Source organism: Gadus chalcogrammus, chromosome 17, assembly GCF_026213295.1.
Source record: "Gadus chalcogrammus isolate NIFS_2021 chromosome 17, NIFS_Gcha_1.0, whole genome shotgun sequence".
NCBI classification, from domain to species: domain Eukaryota; kingdom Metazoa; phylum Chordata; class Actinopteri; order Gadiformes; family Gadidae; genus Gadus; species Gadus chalcogrammus.
Genome location: NC_079428.1, coordinates 6,554,146 through 6,568,991, shown reverse-complemented (window position 1 = coordinate 6,568,991; position 14,846 = coordinate 6,554,146). Strand labels below are relative to the sequence as shown.

The following is a 14,846-nucleotide window of genomic DNA, read 5'->3' as shown; positions in this document are numbered from 1 at the left end:
TCAATAACATAATATTTTTATGTGACACTGTAAACACATAATCAAATGTCAATTAAATCCCAAGTGTGAAAAACCAAGCCACACTCCTCATCACAATCGTTGTTCGTTACTCTTGATGCTTTTCATGACAAATCAGGCATTAAAAAGGGGTTATGTTCAAGAACATTTTACGTGGGTGATTACAAAATGATTATCCAAGGCGTTCTCGTCAGTCTTATTACCGTAACCCTATAAATACAGAGGTGAGCGCCTTGGTAATGCTGCACCATATGGCACTTCTGGCGGACCATGCAAATGCCAGGATTCGGAGGGAGAGGGTATTTAGGGACGATAACGATTTATTGGTGGGCTACATAAAAATATGTAACTCTATGTCAGACCACTTCTTTTTTAATTCTGGGACAGTGCGCTCCGTGCTACTGACAGAGTTCACTGCTGCAGCAACATGTTGCCACTCACTCTGCTTTTTGTTGTTGGCGATCCCAATCCCGTGACCGCCGAACAAAACTACCTTTCGGGCCTCCATCTCACCCACAAGTGTCTCCACTTCAACCTCCGTGAAATTTCGCTTTTTTGATTTTCTCAGTAGGTTGTTTCCAACGAGACATAATACCGGCATCTGAGTCTGTTTTATATGCAGATCGCATTCATGAGGTCATTTGCATTGACCATTTATGGTTAAAAAGGGGCGTGTAGAGGGCGGAACGTGAAGCTGATTCAGCTGCGCACAATTGTAGTCAGTATGTGATTTATAAAGCAAAGATTGCGTACAGGTGTGCGTACGCAGTGTTTTATAAATCCGAATATTTTTTGGCGCACGCAAAACTTTGCTTCTGGGCGTACTCACATTTTTAGTAACGATCCCACGCACAGTTTTATAAATGAGACCCCTGCTCTGTCAATTCCCTAACCATCATGTACTCCCGTTGTGCATGGTCGAGCCACAACATTTTGCATTGATATGGAGTCAGCTAGAAAGATTGAAGGTAAGCTGCAACTACGGTTTGTGGCGGCAAACCATAAAAGTCTTGATCATTTGAAAAGACGAATAAGCAATATAACGTGACTTTGAAAGCATGGCTATTCTCCTTAGATGGTATTCTAGCATACCAGGGTATAATACAATCTCATTGCCATTGACTGTTTCAATGGTTGAGTGAGATTCATTTGTTGCAAACTTTGCCATAGCTGACGTGTTCTGATTTTTTTAAGACACATGTGTATATAATCATAGGTCTCTGTGGCGCAATTGGTTAGCGCGTTCGACTGTTAATCGAAAGGTTGGTGGTTCAAGCCCACCCAGGGACGAAGTGATTTTTACTGACCACCAGGTCAAGCTAAGCATCAGCCCAAACAAAAAGATTTGATAGAACTGCTCTGTCAATTCCCTTCCAATCATGCACTCCCGTTGACCTGAGTATGGAGTGTCTGAGAGAGGAGCTATCTGACTAAAGTGCTTTCTAGAAATTGGAAGTATTTAGGAGCTTAGATCCGATCCATTTCACCTTGTCTTACGATCATAACATGGAAATTGTTTTTTTCTTAAAAGCCATATTTTGCTATCTTTTTTGACCAATTAACATTTCAGGGGGCCACAGGGAGAGGAAAGCTTATTCTCCTTGCTCCCCCCATGTCCCCTTTCCAGAACCCAGGAGATTACATACGCTCAGAGATGAGGTTAAGGGTTGAAAGGAGATTATTCAGGGGGGACTGAGATGGTGGGGTCCCTAGAATTTAAATCATATGTGATTTATCAGTGGGGAATGAAATACAGCTACTTTCTATCAACATTTGAAGACATCAATGTCGAGGAGATTTAACGCACAGGATTTTTTGTGTGTGTTTTTTTTTTTTAAAGTTGTCTGGTACAGACTATTTTAAGCCCGGCTAGCTCAGTCGGTAGAGCATGAGACTCTTAATCTCAGGGTCGTGGGTTCGAGCCCCACGTTGGGCGCTATATACTTTTAACCTAGCCCATCTGATGGAATGTTCACAGAAAGGAAAATTAGTAGTTCTTGGCTCTGTTCGATCATAGAGCCACACTAAATGTCAGCCGATCAGCAGGTTGCGTGGTCGAGCCACAACATTTTGCATTGACATGGAGTCAGCTAGAAAGATTGAAAGTAAGCTGCTACTACGGTTTGTGGCGGCAAACCATAAAAGTCTTGATCATTTGAAAAGACGAATAAGCAATATAACGTGACTTTGAAAGCATGGCTATTCTCCTTAGATGGTATTCTAGCATACCAGGGTATAATACAATCTCATTGCCATTGACTGTTTCAATGGTTGAGTGAGATTCATTTGTTGCAAACTTTGCCATAGCTGACATGTTCTGATTTTTTTAAGACACATGTGTATATAATCATAGGTCTCTGTGGCGCAATTGGTTAGCGCGTTCGACTGTTAATCGAAAGGTTGGTGGTTCAAGCCCACCCAGGGACGAAGTGATTTTTACTGACCACCAGGTCAAGCTAAGAATCAGCCCAGACAAAAAGATTTGATAGAACTGCTCTGTCAATTCCCTTCCAATCATGCACTCCCGTTGACCTGAGTATGGAGTGTCTGAGAGAGGAGCTATCTGACTAAAGTGCTTTCTAGAAATTGGAAGTATTTAGGAGCTTAGATCCGATCCATTTCACCTTGTCTTACGATCATAACATGGAAATTGTTTTTTTCTTAAAAGCCATATTTTGCTATCTTTTTTGACCAATTAACATTTCAGGGGGCCACAGGGAGAGGAAAACTTATTCTCCTTGCTCCCCCCATGTCCCCTTTCCAGAACCCAGGAGATTACATACGCTCAGAGATGAGGTTAAGGGTTGAAAGGAGATTATTCAGGGGGGACTGAGATGGTGGGGTCCCTAGAATTTAAATCATATGTGATTTATCAGTGGGGAATGAAATACAGCTACTTTCTATCAACATTTGAAGACATCAATGTCGAGGAGATTTAACGCACAGGTTTTTTGTGTGTGTTTTTTTTTTTTCATGTTGTCTGGTAATGACTATTTAAAGCCCGGCTAGCTCAGTCGGTAGAGCATGAGACTCTTAATCTCAGGGTCGTGGGTTCGAGCCCCACGTTGGGCGCTATATACTTTTAACCTAGCCCATCTGATGGAATGTTCACAGAAAGGAAAATTAGTAGTTCTTGGCTCTGTTCAATCATAGAGCCACACTAAATGTCAGCCGGTCAGCAGGTTGCGTGGTCGAGCCACAACATTTTGCATTGACATGGAGTCAGCTAGAAAGATTGAAAGTAAGCTGCAACTACGTTTTGTGGCGGCAAACCATAAAAGTCTTGATCATTTGAAAGGACGAATAAGCAATATAACGTGACTTTGAAAGCATGGCTATTCTCCTTAGATGGTATTCTAGCATACCAGGGTATAATACAATCTCATTGCCATTGACTGTTTCAATGGTTGAGTGAGATTAATTTGTTGCGAACTTTGCCATAGCTGACATGTTCTGATTTTTACAAGACACATGTAAATATAGTCAAAGGTCTCTGTGGCGCAATTGGTTAGCGCGTTCGACTGTTAATCGAAAGGTTGGTGGTTCAAGCCCACCCAGGGACGAACTGTTTTTTACTGACCACCAGGTCAAGCTAAGCATCAGCCCAAACAAAAAGATTTGATAGAACTGCTCTGTCAATTCCCTTCCAATCATGCACTCCCGTTGACCTGAGTATGGAGTGTCTGAGAGAGGAGCTATCTGACTAAAGTGCTTTCTAGAAATTGGAAGTATTTAGGAGCTTAGATCCGATCCATTTCACCTTGTCTTACGATCATAACATGGAAATTGTTTTTTTCTTAAAAGCCATATTTTGCTATCTTTTTGACCAATTAACATTTCAGGGGGCCACAGGGAGAGGAAAACTTATTCTCCTTGCTCCCCCCATGTCCCCTTTCCAGAACCCAGGAGATTACATACGCTCAGAGATGAGGTTAAGGGTTGAAAGGAGATTATTCAGGGGGGACTGAGATGGTGGGGTCCCTAGAATTTAAATCATATGTGATTTATCAGTGGGGAATGAAATACAGCTACTTTCTATCAACATTTGAAGACATCAATGTCGAGGAGATTTAACGCACAGGATTTTTTGTGTGTGTTTTTTTTTTTAAAGTTGTCTGGTACTGACTATTTTAAGCCCGGCTAGCTCAGTCGGTAGAGCATGAGACTCTTAATCTCAGGGTCGTGGGTTCGAGCCCCACGTTGGGCGCTATATACTTTTAACCTAGCCCATCTGATGGAATGTTCACAGAAAGGAAAATTAGTAGTTCTTGGCTCTGTTCGATCATAGAGCCACACTAAATGTCAGCCGATCAGCAGGTTGCGTGGTCGAGCCACAACATTTTGCATTGACATGGAGTCAGCTAGAAAGATTGAAAGTAAGCTGCTACTACGGTTTGTGGCGGCAAACCATAAAAGTCTTGATCATTTGAAAAGACGAATAAGCAATATAACGTGACTTTGAAAGCATGGCTATTCTCCTTAGATGGTATTCTAGCATACCAGGGTATAATACAATCTCATTGCCATTGACTGTTTCAATGGTTGAGTGAGATTCATTTGTTGCGAACTTTGCCATAGCTGACATGTTCTGATTTTATAAGACACATGTGTATATATTTAAAGGTCTCTGTGGCGCAATTGGTTAGCGCGTTCGACTGTTAATCGAAAGGTTGGTGGTTCAAGCCCACCCAGGGACGAACTGTTTTTTACTGACCACCAGGTCAAGCTAAGCATCAGCCCAAACAAAAAGATTTGATAGAACTGCTCTGTCAATTCCCTTCCAATCATGCACTCCCGTTGACCTGAGTATGGAGTGTCTGAGAGAGGAGCTATCTGACTAAAGTGCTTTCTAGAAATTGGAAGTATTTAGGAGCTTAGATCCGATCCATTTCACCTTGTCTTACGATCATAACATGGAAATTGTTTTTTTCTTAAAAGCCATATTTTGCTATCTTTTTTGACCAATTAACATTTCAGGGGGCCACAGGGAGAGGAAAACTTATTCTCCTTGCTCCCCCCATGTCCCCTTTCCAGAACCCAGGAGATTACATACGCTCAGAGATGAGGTTAAGGGTTGAAAGGAGATTATTCAGGGGGGACTGAGATGGTGGGGTCCCTAGAATTTAAATCATATGTGATTTATCAGTGGGGAATGAAATACAGCTACTTTCTATCAACATTTGAAGACATCAATGTCGAGGAGATTTAACGCACAGGATTTTTTGTGTGTGTTTTTTTTTTTAAAGTTGTCTGGTACTGACTATTTTAAGCCCGGCTAGCTCAGTCGGTAGAGCATGAGACTCTTAATCTCAGGGTCGTGGGTTCGAGCCCCACGTTGGGCGCTATATACTTTTAACCTAGCCCATCTGATGGAATGTTCACAGAAAGGAAAATTAGTAGTTCTTGGCTCTGTTCGATCATAGAGCCACACTAAATGTCAGCCGATCAGCAGGTTGCGTGGTCGAGCCACAACATTTTGCATTGACATGGAGTCAGCTAGAAAGATTGAAAGTAAGCTGCAACTACGTTTTGTGGCGGCAAACCATAAAAGTCTTGATCATTTGAAAGGACGAATAAGCAATATAACGTGACTTTGAAAGCATGGCTATTCTCCTTAGATGGTATTCTAGCATACCAGGGTATAATACAATCTCATTGCCATTGACTGTTTCAATGGTTGAGTGAGATTCATTTGTTGCGAACTTTGCCATAGCTGACATGTTCTGATTTTATAAGACACATGTGTATATATTTAAAGGTCTCTGTGGCGCAATTGGTTAGCGCGTTCGACTGTTAATCGAAAGGTTGGTGGTTCAAGCCCACCCAGGGACGAAGTGATTTTTACTGACCACCAGGTCAAGCTAAGCATCAGCCCAAACAAAAAGATTTGATAGAACTACTCTGTCTATTGCCTTCCAATCATGCACTCCCGTTGACCTGAGTACGGAGTGTCTGAGAGAGGAGCTATCTGGCTAAAGTGCTTTCTAGGAATTGGAAGTATTTAGGAGCTTTGATCTGATCCATTTCACCTTGTCTTACGATCATAACATGGAAATTGTTTTTTTCTTAAAAGCCATATTTTGCTATCTTTTTTGACCAAATAACATTTCAGGGGGCCACAGGGAGAGGAAAGCTTATTCTCCTTGCTCCCCCCATGTCCCCTTTCCAGAACCCAGGAGATTACAAGCTATCCAGGCTGGTAAATTAGATTCTTTACAGAGATTTACAAAATTTGAAGCCTTATAACCCTTCAAATAGCACGTATAACAAGTTATTTGTATTTGTTGTGATTAATTTATTGACACTGTCTAAAGGGCAGAATGATGCCTCATTTTGTTTAACCTCTCAGCTGCAGCGGCTGGGGCAAAGAACCATATGTTCCCCAATAAACTCTACTTCAATTCTGATTAACAGTCATAGAAATAGAAATTCTTTGAAAATCGCAAGATATTGGAGAATGCAGGCATCGATCCAGCTACCTCACACATGCTAAGCGAGCGCTCTACCATTTGAGCGAATTCCCCTTTCTGAAAGACATCTCATAAGGTCAAAAACATTTCCCTACAGCAAGCATAGCTTATGGCTTTGATTCGATGTAGCTGGTACAGGTACTTTTAATGGAAAATTGAAATCCGTTTTTTTTTGTGCAAATATTTTTAACTCAATGAAGCCTGGATAGCTCAGCCGGTAGAGCATCAGACTTTTAATCTGAGGGTCCAGGGTTCAAGTCCCTGTTCAGGCAGTACTGTATTTACATTAACTTCATTGACACTGATTCCTCAGCGCAGGTTGATGAGTCCTGTCATACACATGTGAATAATTGTCTCTTACAGAGAGCTTTAAAAATAGAATTCTTGCAAATTGAACAATTTACAAAAATCTATTCCAATAAAGGAATTCACACTATCTAATATAGTGAATAATGTGTTCCATTGGGCTTAACCTCCCAGCTGCAGAGTTTATTTGCAAAGAACCTAATGTTCTCCAACACACTGTAGGCCATTTCTTATTCACTGTCCATTACTAGGAAAATCTGTGAAGAAAGCAAGACATTGGAGAATGCAGGCATCGATCCCTCTACCTCTCACATGCTAAGCGAGCCCCCTACCATTTGAGCGAATTCCCCTTTCTGAAAGACATCTCATAAGGTCAAAAACATTTCCCTACAGCAAGCATAGCTTATGGCTTTGATTCTATGTAGCTGGTACAGGTACTTTTAATTGAAAATTGAAATCCGTTTTTTTTGTGCAAATATTTGTAACTCAATAAAGCCTGGATAGCTCAGCCGGTAGAGCATCAGACTTTTAATCTGAGGGTCCAGGGTTCAAGTCCCTGTTCAGGCGGTACTTTATTTACATTAACTTCATTGACACTGATTCCTCATCACAGGTTGGTGAGTGCTGGTATACACACCTGAATAATTGTCTCTTACAGAGAGCTATAAAAGGAGAATTCTTGCAAACTGCACATTGAACAATTTACAATAAATCTATTCCAATAAAGGAATTAACACTATCTAATATAGTGAATAATGTGTTCCATTGGGCTTAACCTCCCAGCTGCAGAGTTTATTTGCAAAGAACCAAATGTTCTCCAACACACTGTAGGCCATTTCTTATTCACTGTCCATTACTAGGAAAATCGGTGAAGAATGCAAGACATTGGAGAATGCAGGCATCGATCCCGCTTCCTCTCACATGCTAAGCGAGCGCTCTACCATTTGAGCTAATTCCCCTTTCTGAAAGACATCTCATAAGGTAAAAAACATTTCCCTACAGCAAGCATAGCTTATGGCTTTGATTCTATGTAGTTTAGTGCACAATATAAAATTGTGCACTAAACTGGTTTTGCTGTATTTCCAACACAGTATACCATATAAAAACATCAAACATTAATAAAAAAAAATATATAGATTAATTAAAATGTCAATGGGGTCGCCAAAAAATTGTGAGGTCAAAATGGGGTCACAAGCCAAAATGGGTTGGGAACCCCTGCTGTAGGCCATTTCTTATTCACTGTCCATTAATAGGAAAATCTTCGAAGAATGCAAGACATTGGAGAATGCAGGCATCGATCCCGCTACCTCTCACATGCTAAGCGAGCGATATCCGTTTTTTTTGTGCAAATATTTGTAACTCAATGAAGCCTGGATAGCTCAGCCGGTAGAGCATCAGACATTTAATCTGAGGGTCCAGGGTTCAGGCCCTGTTCAGGCGGTACTTTATTTACATTAACTTCATTGACACTGATTCCTCAGCACAGGTTGGTGAGTGCTGGTATACACACCTGAATAATTGTCTCTTACAGAGAGCTTTAAAAAGAGAATTCTTGCAAACTGCACATTGAACAATTTACAAAAATCTATTCCAATAAAGTAATTGACACTATCTAATATAGTGAATAATGTGTTCCATTGGGCTTAACCTCCCAGCTGCAGAGTTTATTTGCAAAGAACCAAATGTTCTCCAACACACAGTAGGCCATTTCTTATTCACTGTCCATTACTAGGAAAATCTGTGAAGAATGCAAGACATTGGAGAATGCAGGCATCGATCCCGCTTCCTCTCACATGCTAAGCGAGCCCCCTACCATTTGAGCGAATTCCCCTTTCTGAAAGACATCTCATAAGGTCAAAAACATTTCCCTACAGCAAGCATAGCTTATGGCTTTGATTCTATGTAGCTGATACAGGTACTTTTAATGGAAAATTGAAATCAGTTTTTTTTGTGCAAATATTTGTAACTCAATGAAGCCTGGATAGCTCAGCCGGTAGAGCATCAGACTTTTAATCTGAGGGTCCAGGGTTCAAGTCCCTGTTCAGGCGGTACTTCATTTACATTAACTTCATTGACACTGATTCCTCATCACAGGTTGGTGAGTGCTGGTATACACACCTGAATAATTGTCTCTTACAGAGAGCTATAAAAAGAGAATTCTTGCACATTGAACAATTTACAAAAATCTATTCCAATAAAGGAATTGACACTATCTAATATAGTGAATAATGTGTTCCATTGGGCTTAACCTCCCAGCTGCAGAGTTTATTTGCAAAGAACCAAATGTTCTCCAACACACAGTAGGCCATTTCTTATTCACTGTCCATTACTAGGAAAATCTGTGAAGAATGCAAGACATTGGAGAATGCAGGCATCGATCCCGCTTCCTCTCACATGCTAAGCGAGCCCCCTACCATTTGAGCGAATTCCCCTTTCTGAAAGACATCTCATAAGGTCAAAAACATTTCCCTACAGCAAGCATAGCTTATGGCTTTGATTCTATGTAGCTGATACAGGTACTTTTAATGGAAAATTGAAATCCGTTTTTTTTGTGCAAATATTTGTAACTCAATGAAGCCTGGATAGCTCAGCCGGTAGAGCATCAGACTTTTAATCTGAGGGTCCAGGGTTCAAGTCCCTGTTCAGGCGGTACTTTATTTACATTAACTTCATTGACACTGATTCCTCATCACAGGTTGGTGAGTGCTGGTATACACACCTGAATAATTGTCTCTTACAGAGAGCTATAAAAAGAGAATTCTTGCAAACTGCACATTGAACAATTTACAAAAATCTATTCCAATAAAGGAATTAACACTATCTAATATAGTGAATAATGTGTTCCATTGGGCTTAACCTCCCAGCTGCAGAGTTTATTTGCAAAGAACCAAATGTTCTCCAACACACTGTAGGCCATTTCTTATTCACTGTCCATTACTAGGAAAATCGGTGAAGAATGCAAGACATTGGAGAATGCAGGCATCGATCCCGCTTCCTCTCACATGCTAAGCGAGCGCTCTACCATTTGAGCTAATTCCCCTATCTGAAAGACATCTCATAAGGTAAAAAACATTTCCCTACAGCAAGCATAGCTTATGGCTTTGATTCTATGTAGTTTAGTGCACAATATAAAATTGTGCACTAAACTGGTTTTGCTGTATTTCCAACACAGTATACCATATAAAAACATCAAACATTAATAAAAAAAAATATATAGATTAATTAAAATGTCAATGGGGTCGCCAAAAAATTGTGAGGTCAAAATGGGGTCACAAGCCAAAATGGGTTGGGAACCCCTGCTGTAGGCCATTTCTTATTCACTGTCCATTAATAGGAAAATCTTCGAAGAATGCAAGACATTGGAGAATGCAGGCATCGATCCCGCTACCTCTCACATGCTAAGCGAGCGAAATCCGTTTTTTATTGTGCAAATATTTGTAACTCAATGAAGCCTGGATAGCTCAGCCGGTAGAGCATCAGACTTTTAATCTGAGGGTCCAGGGTTCAAGTCCCTGTTCAGGCGGTACTTTATTTACATTAACTTCATTGACACTGATTCCTCAGCGCAGGTTGATGAGTCCTGTCATACACACGTGAATAATTGTCTCTTACAGAGAGCTTTAAAAATAGAATTCTTGCAAACTGCACATTGAACAATTTACAAAAATCTATTCCAATAAAGGAATTCACACTATCTAATATAGTGAATAATGTGTTCCATTGGGCTTAACCTCCCAGCTGCAGAGTTTATTTGCAAAGAACCTAATGTTCTCCAACACACTGTAGGCCATTTCTTATTCACTGTCCATTACTAGGAAAATCTGTGAAGAAAGCAAGACATTGGAGAATGCAGGCATCGATCCCTCTACCTCTCACATGCTAAGCGAGCCCCCTACCATTTGAGCGAATTCCCCTTTCTGAAAGACATCTCATAAGGTCAAAAACATTTCCCTACAGCAAGCATAGCTTATGGCTTTGATTCTATGTAGCTGGTACAGGTACTTTTAATTGAAAATTGAAATCCGTTTTTTTTGTGCAAATATTTGTAACTCAATGAAGCCTGGATAGCTCAGCCGGTAGAGCATCAGACTTTTAATCTGAGGGTCCAGGGTTCAAGTCCCTGTTCAGGCGGTACTTTATTTACATTAACTTCATTGACACTGATTCCTCATCACAGGTTGGTGAGTGCTGGTATACACACCTGAATAATTGTCTCTTACAGAGAGCTATAAAAGGAGAATTCTTGCAAACTGCACATTGAACAATTTACAAAAATCTATTCCAATAAAGGAATTAACACTATCTAATATAGTGAATAATGTGTTCCATTGGGCTTAACCTCCCAGCTGCAGAGTTTATTTGCAAAGAACCAAATGTTCTCCAACACACTGTAGGCCATTTCTTATTCACTGTCCATTACTAGGAAAATCGGTGAAGAATGCAAGACATTGTAGAATGCAGGCATCGATCCCGCTTCCTCTCACATGCTAAGCGAGCGCTCTACCATTTGAGCTAATTCCCCTTTCGGAAAGACAACTCATAAGGTAAAAAACATTTTCCTACAGCAAGCATAGCTTATGGCTTTGATTCTATGTAGTTTAGTGCACAATATAAAATTGTGCACTAAACTGGTTTTGCTGTATTTCCAACACAGTATACCATATAAAAACATCAAACATTAATAAAAAAAATATATAGATTAATTAAAATGTCAATGGGGTCGCCAAAAAATTGTGAGGTCAAAATGGGGTCACAAGCCAAAATGGGTTGGGAACCCCTGCTGTAGGCCATTTCTTATTCACTGTCCATTAATAGGAAAATCTTCGAAGAATGCAAGACATTGGAGAATGCAGGCATCGATCCCGCTACCTCTCACAGGCTAAGCGAGCGATATCCGTTTTTTTTGTGCAAATATTTGTAACTCAATGAAGCCTGGATAGCTCAGCCGGTAGAGCATCAGACTTTTAATCTGAGGGTCCAGGGTTCAGGCCCTGTTCAGGCGGTACTTTATTTACATTAACTTCATTGACACTGATTCCTCAGCACAGGTTGGTGAGTGCTGGTATACACACCTGAATAATTGTCTCTTACAGAGAGCTTTAAAAAGAGAATTCTTGCAAATTGCACATTGAACAATTTACAAAAATCTATTCCAATAAAGTAATTGACACTATCTAATATAGTGAATAATGTGTTCCATTGGGCTTAACCTCCCAGCTGCAGAGTTTATTTGCAAAGAACCAAATGTTCTCCAACACACAGTAGGCCATTTCTTATTCACTGTCCATTACTAGGAAAATTTGTGAAGAATGCAAGACATTGGAGAATGCAGGCATCGATCCCGCTTCCTCTCACATGCTAAGCGAGCCCCCTACCATTTGAGCGAATTCCCCTTTCTGAAAGACATCTCATAAGGTCAAAAACATTTCCCTACAGCAAGCATAGATTATGGCTTTGATTCTATGTAGCTGGTACAGGTACTTTTAATGGAAAATTGAAATCCGTTTTTTTTGTGCAAATATTTGTAACTCAATGAAGCCTGGATAGCTCAGCCGGTAGAGCATCAGACTTTTAATCTGAGGGTCCAGGGTTCAAGTCCCTGTTCAGGCGGTACATTATTAACATTAACTTCGTTGACACTGATTCCTCAGCACAGGTTGGTGAGTGCTGGTATACACACCTGAATAATTGTCTCTTACAGAGAGCTTTAAAAAGAGAATTCTTGCAAACTGCACATTGAGCAATTTCCAAAAATCTATTCCAATAAAGTAATTGACACCATCTAATATAGTGAATAATGTGTTCCATTGGGCTTTACCTCCCAGCTGCAGAGTTTATTTGCAAAGAACCAAATGTTCTCCAAGACACTTTGGGCCATTTCTTATTCACTGTCCATTACTAGGAAAATCTGTGAAGAAAGCAAGACATTGGAGAATGCAGGCATCGATCCCTCTACCTCTCACATGCTAAGCGAGCCCCCTACCATTTGAGCGAATTCCCCTTTCTGAAAGACATCTCATAAGGTCAAAAACATTTCCCTACAGCAAGCATAGCTTATGGCTTTGATTCTATGTAGCTGGTACAGGTACTTTTAATGGAAAATTGAAATCCGTTTTTTTTGTGCAAATATTTGTAACTCAATGAAGCCTGGATAGCTCAGCCGGTAGAGCATCAGACTTTTAATCTGAGGGTCCAGGGTTCAAGTCCCTGTTCAGGCGGTACTTTATTTACATTAACTTCATTGACACTGATTCCTCAGCACAGGTTGGTGAGTGCTGGTATACACACCTGAATAATTGTCTCTTACAGAGAGCTTTAAAAAGAGAATTCTTGCAAACTGCACCTTGAACAATTTACAAAAATCTATTCCAATAAAGTAATTGACACTATCTAATATAGTGAATAATGTGTTCCATTGGGCTTAACCTCCCAGCTGCAGAGTTTATTTGCAAAGAACCAAATGTTCTCCAACACACAGTAGGCCATTTCTTATTCACTGTCCATTACTAGGAAAATCTATGAAGAATGCAAGACTTTGGAGAATGCAGGCATCGATCCCGCTACCTCTCACATGCTAAGCGAGCGCTCTACCATTTGAGCTAATTCCCCTCTCTGAAAGACAACACATACGATAAAAAACATTTCCCTACAGCAAGCATAGCTTATGGCTTTGATTCTATGTAGTTTAGTGCACAATATACAATTGTGCACTAAACTGGTTTCGCTGTATTTCCAACACAGTATACCATATAAAAACATCAAACATTAATAAAAAAAAATATATATATTAATTATAATGTCAATGGGGTCGCCAAAAAATTGTGAGGTCAAAATGGGGTCACAAGCCAAAATGGGTTGGGAACCCCTGCTGTAGGCCATTTCTTATTCACTGTCCATTACTAGGAAAATCTGTGAAGAACGCAAGACATTGGAGAATGCAGGCATCGATCCCGCTACCTCTCACATGCTAAGCGAGCAAAATCCGTTTTTTTTGTGCAAATATTTCTATCTCAATGAAGCCTGGATAGCTCAGCCGGTAGAGCATCAGATTTTTAATCTGAGGGTCCAGGGTTCAAGTCCCTGTTCAGGCGGTACTTTATTAACATTAACTTCGTTGACACTGATTCCTCAGCACAGGTTGGTGAGTGCTGGTATACACACCTGAATAATTGTCTCTTACAGAGAGCTTTAAAAAGAGAATTCTTGCAAACTGCACATTGAGCAATTTCCAAAAATCTATTCCAATAAAGTAATTGACACCATCTAATATAGTGAATAATGTGTTCCATTGGGCTTTACCTCCCAGCTGCAGAGTTTATTTGCAAAGAACCAAATGTTCTCCAAGACACTTTGGGCCATTTCTTATTCACTGTCCATTACTAGGAAAATCTATGAAGAATGCAAGACTTTGGAGAATGCAGGCATCGATCCCGCTTCCTCTCACATGCTAAGCGAGCGCTCTACCATTTGAGCTAATTCCCCTCTCTGAAAGACATCTCATACGATAAAAAACATTTCCCCACAGCAAGCATAGCATATGGCTTTGATTCTATGTAGCTGGTACAGGTACTTTTAATGGAAAATTGAAATCCGTTTTTTTTGTGCAAATATTTGTAACTCAACAATGCTAGGATAGCTCAGCCGGTAGAGCATCAGACTTTTAATCTGAGGGTCCAGGGTTCAAGTCCGTGTTCTGGCAGTATTTCAAATGGGATATCTTCAATGATACTATTACTTGTGGGTAATATTGATTCTTTACAGAAATTTACAAAATTTGAAGCCTTGTAACCCTGCAAATAGCCCGTTTAACAAGTTATTTGTATTTGTTGCGATTAACTTATTGACACTGTCTAAAGGGCCGAATGATACCTCATTTTGTTTAACCTCTCAGCTGCAGCGGCTGGGGCAAAGAACCATATGTTCCCCAACAAACTCTACTTCAATTCTGATTAACAGTCATAGAAATAGAAATTCTTTGAAAATCGCAAGACAATGGAGAATGCAGGCATCGATCCCGCTACCCATTTTGGCTTGTGACCCCATTTTGATCCA

At 40.3% G+C, this 14,846-nt stretch overlaps 21 non-coding genes across 21 annotated transcripts; all 21 read left to right on the top strand.

Moving 5' to 3' along the window:
• The first annotated feature begins 1,234 nt into the window (after positions 1–1,234).
• On the top strand, positions 1,235–1,308 carry trnan-guu (transfer RNA asparagine (anticodon GUU)). The gene has a single exon. It is a non-coding gene; the product is annotated as a tRNA-Asn (tRNA).
• Positions 1,309–1,881: 573 nt separating this feature from the next.
• On the top strand, positions 1,882–1,954 carry trnak-cuu (transfer RNA lysine (anticodon CUU)). The gene has a single exon. It is a non-coding gene; the product is annotated as a tRNA-Lys (tRNA).
• A 417-nt stretch (positions 1,955–2,371) lies between these two features.
• Positions 2,372–2,445, top strand: trnan-guu (transfer RNA asparagine (anticodon GUU)). Its single transcript has one exon. It is a non-coding gene; the product is annotated as a tRNA-Asn (tRNA).
• A 572-nt stretch (positions 2,446–3,017) lies between these two features.
• Positions 3,018–3,090, top strand: trnak-cuu (transfer RNA lysine (anticodon CUU)). The gene has a single exon. It is a non-coding gene; the product is annotated as a tRNA-Lys (tRNA).
• A 417-nt stretch (positions 3,091–3,507) lies between these two features.
• Positions 3,508–3,581, top strand: trnan-guu (transfer RNA asparagine (anticodon GUU)). Its single transcript has one exon. It is a non-coding gene; the product is annotated as a tRNA-Asn (tRNA).
• Positions 3,582–4,152: 571 nt separating this feature from the next.
• On the top strand, positions 4,153–4,225 carry trnak-cuu (transfer RNA lysine (anticodon CUU)). The gene has a single exon. It is a non-coding gene; the product is annotated as a tRNA-Lys (tRNA).
• Positions 4,226–4,641: 416 nt separating this feature from the next.
• trnan-guu (transfer RNA asparagine (anticodon GUU)) lies at positions 4,642–4,715 on the top strand. Its single transcript has one exon. It is a non-coding gene; the product is annotated as a tRNA-Asn (tRNA).
• Positions 4,716–5,287: 572 nt separating this feature from the next.
• trnak-cuu (transfer RNA lysine (anticodon CUU)) lies at positions 5,288–5,360 on the top strand. The gene has a single exon. It is a non-coding gene; the product is annotated as a tRNA-Lys (tRNA).
• A 416-nt stretch (positions 5,361–5,776) lies between these two features.
• On the top strand, positions 5,777–5,850 carry trnan-guu (transfer RNA asparagine (anticodon GUU)). The gene has a single exon. It is a non-coding gene; the product is annotated as a tRNA-Asn (tRNA).
• Positions 5,851–6,687: 837 nt separating this feature from the next.
• On the top strand, positions 6,688–6,760 carry trnak-uuu (transfer RNA lysine (anticodon UUU)). Its single transcript has one exon. It is a non-coding gene; the product is annotated as a tRNA-Lys (tRNA).
• A 528-nt stretch (positions 6,761–7,288) lies between these two features.
• trnak-uuu (transfer RNA lysine (anticodon UUU)) lies at positions 7,289–7,361 on the top strand. The gene has a single exon. It is a non-coding gene; the product is annotated as a tRNA-Lys (tRNA).
• Positions 7,362–8,162: 801 nt separating this feature from the next.
• On the top strand, positions 8,163–8,234 carry trnak-uuu (transfer RNA lysine (anticodon UUU)). Its single transcript has one exon. It is a non-coding gene; the product is annotated as a tRNA-Lys (tRNA).
• A 535-nt stretch (positions 8,235–8,769) lies between these two features.
• Positions 8,770–8,842, top strand: trnak-uuu (transfer RNA lysine (anticodon UUU)). The gene has a single exon. It is a non-coding gene; the product is annotated as a tRNA-Lys (tRNA).
• Positions 8,843–9,370: 528 nt separating this feature from the next.
• trnak-uuu (transfer RNA lysine (anticodon UUU)) lies at positions 9,371–9,443 on the top strand. The gene has a single exon. It is a non-coding gene; the product is annotated as a tRNA-Lys (tRNA).
• An 801-nt stretch (positions 9,444–10,244) lies between these two features.
• trnak-uuu (transfer RNA lysine (anticodon UUU)) lies at positions 10,245–10,317 on the top strand. Its single transcript has one exon. It is a non-coding gene; the product is annotated as a tRNA-Lys (tRNA).
• Positions 10,318–10,852: 535 nt separating this feature from the next.
• Positions 10,853–10,925, top strand: trnak-uuu (transfer RNA lysine (anticodon UUU)). The gene has a single exon. It is a non-coding gene; the product is annotated as a tRNA-Lys (tRNA).
• Positions 10,926–11,724: 799 nt separating this feature from the next.
• trnak-uuu (transfer RNA lysine (anticodon UUU)) lies at positions 11,725–11,796 on the top strand. Its single transcript has one exon. It is a non-coding gene; the product is annotated as a tRNA-Lys (tRNA).
• A 535-nt stretch (positions 11,797–12,331) lies between these two features.
• On the top strand, positions 12,332–12,404 carry trnak-uuu (transfer RNA lysine (anticodon UUU)). Its single transcript has one exon. It is a non-coding gene; the product is annotated as a tRNA-Lys (tRNA).
• A 535-nt stretch (positions 12,405–12,939) lies between these two features.
• trnak-uuu (transfer RNA lysine (anticodon UUU)) lies at positions 12,940–13,012 on the top strand. The gene has a single exon. It is a non-coding gene; the product is annotated as a tRNA-Lys (tRNA).
• Positions 13,013–13,812: 800 nt separating this feature from the next.
• On the top strand, positions 13,813–13,885 carry trnak-uuu (transfer RNA lysine (anticodon UUU)). The gene has a single exon. It is a non-coding gene; the product is annotated as a tRNA-Lys (tRNA).
• Positions 13,886–14,420: 535 nt separating this feature from the next.
• On the top strand, positions 14,421–14,493 carry trnak-uuu (transfer RNA lysine (anticodon UUU)). The gene has a single exon. It is a non-coding gene; the product is annotated as a tRNA-Lys (tRNA).
• The last annotated feature ends 353 nt before the right edge of the window (positions 14,494–14,846 follow it).